Source organism: Monodelphis domestica, chromosome 3, assembly GCF_027887165.1.
Source record: "Monodelphis domestica isolate mMonDom1 chromosome 3, mMonDom1.pri, whole genome shotgun sequence".
Taxonomy (NCBI): Eukaryota; Metazoa; Chordata; class Mammalia; order Didelphimorphia; family Didelphidae; genus Monodelphis; species Monodelphis domestica.
This window is the reverse complement of record NC_077229.1, coordinates 125,082,842-125,089,329: the sequence shown is the minus strand read 5'-3', so window position 1 is coordinate 125,089,329 and position 6,488 is coordinate 125,082,842. Positions and strand designations below refer to the sequence as shown.

The 6,488-nt window shown below is 35.1% G+C and overlaps 1 protein-coding gene across 1 annotated transcript in view; it reads right to left on the bottom strand.

Moving 5' to 3' along the window:
- KCNQ3 (potassium voltage-gated channel subfamily Q member 3) overlaps positions 1-6,488 on the bottom strand; it is a 465,976-nt gene that overhangs the window by 392,249 nt on the left and 67,239 nt on the right. The window lies entirely within an intron of this gene.

Genomic DNA, 6,488 nt, shown 5'->3' with positions numbered 1-6,488 from the left:
TTGTTAGTGGAGTTGGTAAGTGGTTCAACCATTTTAGAGAAAAAATTACAACTATGCCCAAAGGGCAATAAAATAGGGCATTCCCTTTGGCCCAATAATAGCACTATTAGGTCTGTGTCTCAAAGGAATCAAAGGAAAAAGAAAAGAATCTATATGTATAAACATATAGTAGCTATTTTTGTGGTGTCAAAGAATTGGAAATTATGGGAATGCCTATCAATTGGGAAATGGATGAACAAGTTGTGGTATATGATTGTACTATATGGAATGCTCTTGTACTATAAGGAATGACTAACAGAATGGCTTCAAAACTGTGGAAAGACATATAGCTGATGCAAAGTGAAGTAAGCAGAATATTGTACACAGTAACAGCAATATTGCAATAATGGTCAACTCTGAAAGACATACATACTTTTATCAATTCAATGATCCAAGGCAATTCCAAAAGAATCATGATGAGAAAATGCTACCTATCTACTGAGAAAAAATAATGCATGAGTCAGATTGAAGCAATTCTTTCACTTTTATTCTTGCTTTCTTATTTTTTTGCAAGATGGCTAATATGAAAATATATTTTGCATTATTTCACATGTATCATTGATATCATACTACTCATCTTCTTAATAGGTAAAGGAAGAAATGGAGGGAGAGGGAGAATTTAGGACTAAAAATGTTAAAATATCAAATATTTTGAAATTAACATATTAAAATATTTTTAAAATGTAATTTGGAAGTAATTAGCAAAATAAATGATAATACAATAAAAAATTTTAAAGAGATAGTGAATATCTAGATAGAATAGTGAAAAGAGCTAACATGGCTTTTTTTCATAACAGATGCTGCCAGACTTAACTCATCTTTCTTGGTGGTTTTTGCTTTTTTTGGTATTCCCAGAATTTAGCACAGTCCCTGGAATATGGTAAATATCTCATAAATGCTTATTGTTTGACTCCAACTGGATTTGACAGAGTAATTACTCTGTTAGATTGTAGAAATGCTATGAATAAAGTTTACCTAGATTTTAGCCAAGCTTTTGATACAGCATCTTCTACTAAACCTATAGAAAAGATGGATGGAGTCACTAAATAGGTTTAATGTCACAACATATTTTCTAATATTTAGAACTATTCAGGAATGGAATGGGTTGCCTTGAGAAGTGGCAGATTCTTTTTCCCTGGAGATATACAAGTAAAACACGGATAACAATTCATGAGTTTATTATAGAGAGGAAGTCTTTATAGTACAACTTGGACTATATAACCTCTGAATTCTCTTCTAACTAAAATTCTATGATCTTCTTAATATGCTTATAGTGTTTTATTTTGCATTATTTTTCTTGTTTATGCACTTCAAAGCCCTAAAACAAGAAGGTTAAGTACCATGAGGGCAAGGACCTTATCCTATCCACCTCTCCCATAGCTGGGGTGCCATCTACCATATATTATAGCATATGTAGTATATGTCCCTAAATACTTAGTAGTCAAAGTGGTGGGTATAAGCTGAGGCAATATAAGTTCTTTATGGGTGGATGTATTTTATTTGATTGGAGAGTAGTATCAAGATGGAGCCCTACCTGTGACTAGAGTCATATATGAATAAATCAAGGAATCATAACATTGAAAAGTCTCTCCAGGGGTCATCTAGTTTAATTCCATCTCTGACCACTTGGGACAGATGAATATTAATTCCATTTTTAACAATTGTCAAAAAAGCAGAGATTCTGAAACTCCAGCATTAATTTTACTAGCTTTGGTGGGGATTATTTTTAAAACACTAACTTTATTTTGGATTTTATATGTGCAAGAAAATTTTCATCCACAGACCTAAAGGAAAAGAAAAAGAACAGAAAAGAAAAACTTTTAAGCTTGAAGAAAAGATAGACACAAGCTCAGAATATAGGGTCCCTGACGAGATATGAGGATAGTTTGAATGAAAAATGAAGGAATGGATATTTGGAATAAGGGACTCTTGGCTTCTGTGTGTGCTTAATGAAGCACACCACAAGGAACTATAATGCAATCAAAAGAGCAATGAACTGAGAGCTCAAAGACTGGCATTCTAATTGAAACCTTTCTGCTACTAGCTGTGGTCCTCAGAAAATGATTTTCAGGGCAGCTAAGTGGTATGGTAGATAGAGTTCAAAACTTGGAAGTCAGAGAGACTTGAGTTAAAATCCCACCTCAAGAAGTACCTATGTAACCACAGGCGAATTACTTCATCTCTCTCAGTTATAGTTTCATCATCTGTAAAATGGGGATAATAAGAGCATCTACCACACAGGATTGTTTGGGGGATCGAATGAGATGACATGTATAGTTCCTATATCCTACCATGTAATATAATAATTATAATCTATAATGTCATATAAAAACTAGTGCTACTTAAATGCTAGTTATTATTTTTAATGTACCTTCATGAAAAAAGGAAACTCAGTTTATTCTTCTATAAAATGAGGCAACTTTTAAAGCATTCTGACCTTTTAAAGTCCTTTTCAAACCCTGACATTCTATAATTTGGTAAATCCAGTATTCTGAAAGCTAAAATAATGACCCATTATCTTATCTTATAAAGAAAGGTGGTCAAATGGAAGACATGAGAGATTTATTCTACCTGACCTCTGAAGAACCAATGAGTGGAAATTATGGAGGCAAATATGATGATGATGATGATGATGATGGTGATAACTATAATGAGGATAATGACAATTATTTTAACCTGTGTTTATAGAGCATTGAGGCACTTTACCTACATTATCTCATTTAATCTTCACAACTGTGATGGAGGACTTTTGTTATACCCATTTTATGGATGAGGAATCTGAGGCTCAGAGAGATTAAGTGACTTTAGAATAGGATCAAGGTTACATAGGTAGTGAAGGTCTGGGGCAAGATTAGAACTATCCCAAAGGAAAGAGATAGTTTGTTCCCTCCACAACTGAAGTATTTAGGCAAAGTTTAGATGACCACTTCTTAGTATGCCATTGAAGGGATTCTCATTCTGGAATTGGGCTAGAATACTTCTGAGGTTCAGTGCAGCTCAGAGCAACATCATGCTCTGATGTGTTGGAAAACATACTAGACTTGAAGTCAGAGGACCTAGGTCAAGATCTTAGCATTGTCATTTCCTAACTGTGCAACAGTGGGCAAACCAGCCTTTCTTAATCTCAGTTCACTCACCTATAAAAAAGAAGAGTTTTTTTTAAAAGGCTCCTATTATATGAAAGTCTCTTTCTAGTTCTAAATCCCTTGGCCTTATGGCTGGTGATGGAAGGCTTCTCCTCCTCCCACCATCTCTTCTGAAAAGCTGTTAATGACTTTCACTAAGCTCATAGAAACATCATTAATCTTCCCAGGAATTTATCTGTAGATAATCCTAAAAATCTTTTGGCAACTCTTCTTTTCTCCAAGTTTTCAAGTTCAAAGCAAGATTTCCCCCTCTGGTCTCAGTCTTTCATCTTTAAAATGACAGGACTGAATGAGATGACTTCTTAGGTCCAATCCCATTTCATTATTCAATGATCCTACAATTTATAGAATAATTTAGTTGTTCCCTTCTAAATCAAGCATATTCTAATAAATGGTATATCAATGTGACTTCAATAATAATTTTCCCTATGTGTACATTGGTTTTACTATTTCCAGAATGCTTTCATATATATAAAGTCAACGGTATCTCAAAAGAAGCAATTTGGTTTAATTGAAGCAAACTTGGACTTTGACTCAGAGTTCATGGGTTCAAATACTAGTGATGCTACTTATTTGTCATCTATATAGCTTTGGGCAAATCATTCCACTGCTCTGAGATTCAGTTTCTTCATCTGTAAAATGAAAAGGTCAAGCTAAGATTCCATCTCTAACACATACTATCTCTGTGATGAAGGATAAGCCCATTGGTTTCTGAGTATTCAAGGCAATGGTCTATAATTATATAAAGTGCAGAGAAAATGCCAGCCTTCATTGATGGAGAAGGTTAATCACTGAGCACTCCATATACCAAAGAAATTGCAAGTCTAGTTCCTGACTGGCTTCTTGAGTTAGTTAAATGGGACTTATTATTTCTATTGTATAGATGAAGAAATTGAAATTCAAAAAAGGGAAATGACCCTTAAAAGACTGGACAGTGGGCAGCTAGGTGGCATGATGAATAGAATGCTGGAATTGAAGTCAAGAAGAGCTGAGTTCAAATGCAGCCTCAGGCATTTATTATCTATGTCACCCTGGGCAAGTCATTTAAACCCTGTTTGCCTCAGTTTCCTCATCTGTAAAATAAACTGGAGAAAAAAAAGTGGCAGATCACTCCAGTATCTTTGCCAAGAAAACTCCAAAGGGAGTCATGAAGAATCGGACACAACTGAATGGCAAAATAAAAAGATTACATAGTACATGGATCACCTGCCTTTTAACCATATTCCTATCAAGTTATCTAGTCCTCACCTTTTGATAGGTAATGGATTTTTTATCATCATATCTCTGAAAGAAGTTTACAATTATATTCTATCACTTTTAGATAGAGTGGGTTTTACCACTGTAAAACACAGACTTTAACTTTATTTCTAAAGATGAGAGAGAATGGAAACATAAAAGAAAGAGTCATGGGTTTAGACAGAAGGTTTGGCTTTACCATTCACTGGGTAAGTGACCTTGGATGAGTCACTTGTCTTTTTGAGTTTCAGTTTTTACATTCATAAAATGAGGGTTTGAACTACATGATCTTTAAGGTCCTTTCTAACTCTAAATCCTATGATCCTGAGGGCATGCTCCAAGTTCTTTCCCTCAAAACAAAAAGCTACCCCCTCAAATGTGTGAAAATTCTCATCAACTAAAACCGACTCCCTGACAAAATATGCCTGAAATTAATGTTCTTGAATGCCAAGAAACAGCATAAAATGAATGTTTATTCAGCAAAGGAAGGAAAAGGCATTGTTTAGTTGGAAATGTAAGGCAAAGGCTGGGGAAGAGGCAAGGAGGGCATTGTCCTATCTCAGCAAACACTGGCTCCCCATGAAAACTAATGAGAGTAAAAGCATGTCCGCCAGTAGAAAAGAGAACACAATCCACAGGGAGCTGATTATAAGGCTGGAATTAAAGAAAAAGATTCCTCCTCCTCCTTACTCCCCCTAACCTCACACACACACACCAAAGAAGCAAATAATCACCCATAACAACCCAACCACAACAACCCAGCAAGCAGTATGCAGATTCTGTAATGAGGATTCTCTCCCCAAATAAATTATCAGGATTAATACGCAGTCAGCTGTTGCAAGGCTAGGGATAATAGTCAAACACACCAGGTTTTTTTTCAATCTTCCTGGTTTAAATGATGACTCACCTGTGCATTTCCATATCAATGCATAAAAACACATTTGTAGAGTATTGATACTGGAAGGGGCCTTAAAACAGGGCTTGTAAGAGTTGGAAAGGGATTTTGGAATATTAATCTATGGAATCATGGAATGCTCAACAGACCTTAGAAATCAAATCCATCTATTTGACTGGAGGGGGGGGGAAGGGAGGAAATGAACAAGCAGATAAAAGCAAGAGAGCAAAAGAAACTAATAAACAAAATCCTAAAGGAAAGCAATAACAAATGAGAAGAGAATTAAAAGTGAGGGAAAGAGAAACACTGAGAACAAGAACAAGAATACTTTAAAAATTAAATTAACTGAAGGAATATAATATAGTATTTACAGCAGAAGAGGAGGGGGATTATAACTTAGAGAAAGAAATTGGATCCCAGGAGGTCAAAGGGGTTTTTCTAAGTTAACATAAGTATTCTTCTTAGTCCTAGGATCATATTTTAGAGTGAGAAGGAACCTTAGTACATCTAATCAATGTGTTCATTTTACAAATGAGGAAATTGAGACCAAAAGAGATTAAAAAAAACTTGCCCATGTTCTCAGTAATAGAGCCAACAGATGAAGACCTGGGTTTGAATACTACTTCAAGTCAAGTGGACAAGCATTTATTAGGCACCTCCTATGTGCCAAGCACTGTGTTAAGTACACAAATATAAAAATTAATATAAAGAATACAGAGAGAGAAAAAAATTAAACCCTTTCTCTTCTTCAAGGAGCTCATAGTCTAATAGAAGAAAAAACAAATAGCTACATATAAACACAATACATAAGGATAAAGATAATTTCAAAGATAAGTTATTAAGGTTAAGCAGAGGACCAAGAAAAGCTACTTGAGAAGGTAAGACTTGAGATGACATTCAAAGGAAATCAGAGGATCAAGGAAGTGGAGATGAGGAGGAAGAGAGTCCAAAGCAAGAGGGAACATCCAGTGAAAATTCCTGGAGTCCAGAGATGAAATACCATATGTTGGGAAAAGCAAAGTACGATATTTATGATATTTATTAGCTGTGTCATCATAAGCAAGTCACTTAATTTCTGTAGGACTTTCTTTTCCTCACCTATAAAATGAGGTAGTGGTAGGGAGGTGGAGAATGGACTAAATGGACTCCAAGGTCCCTTACAACTCTAATCT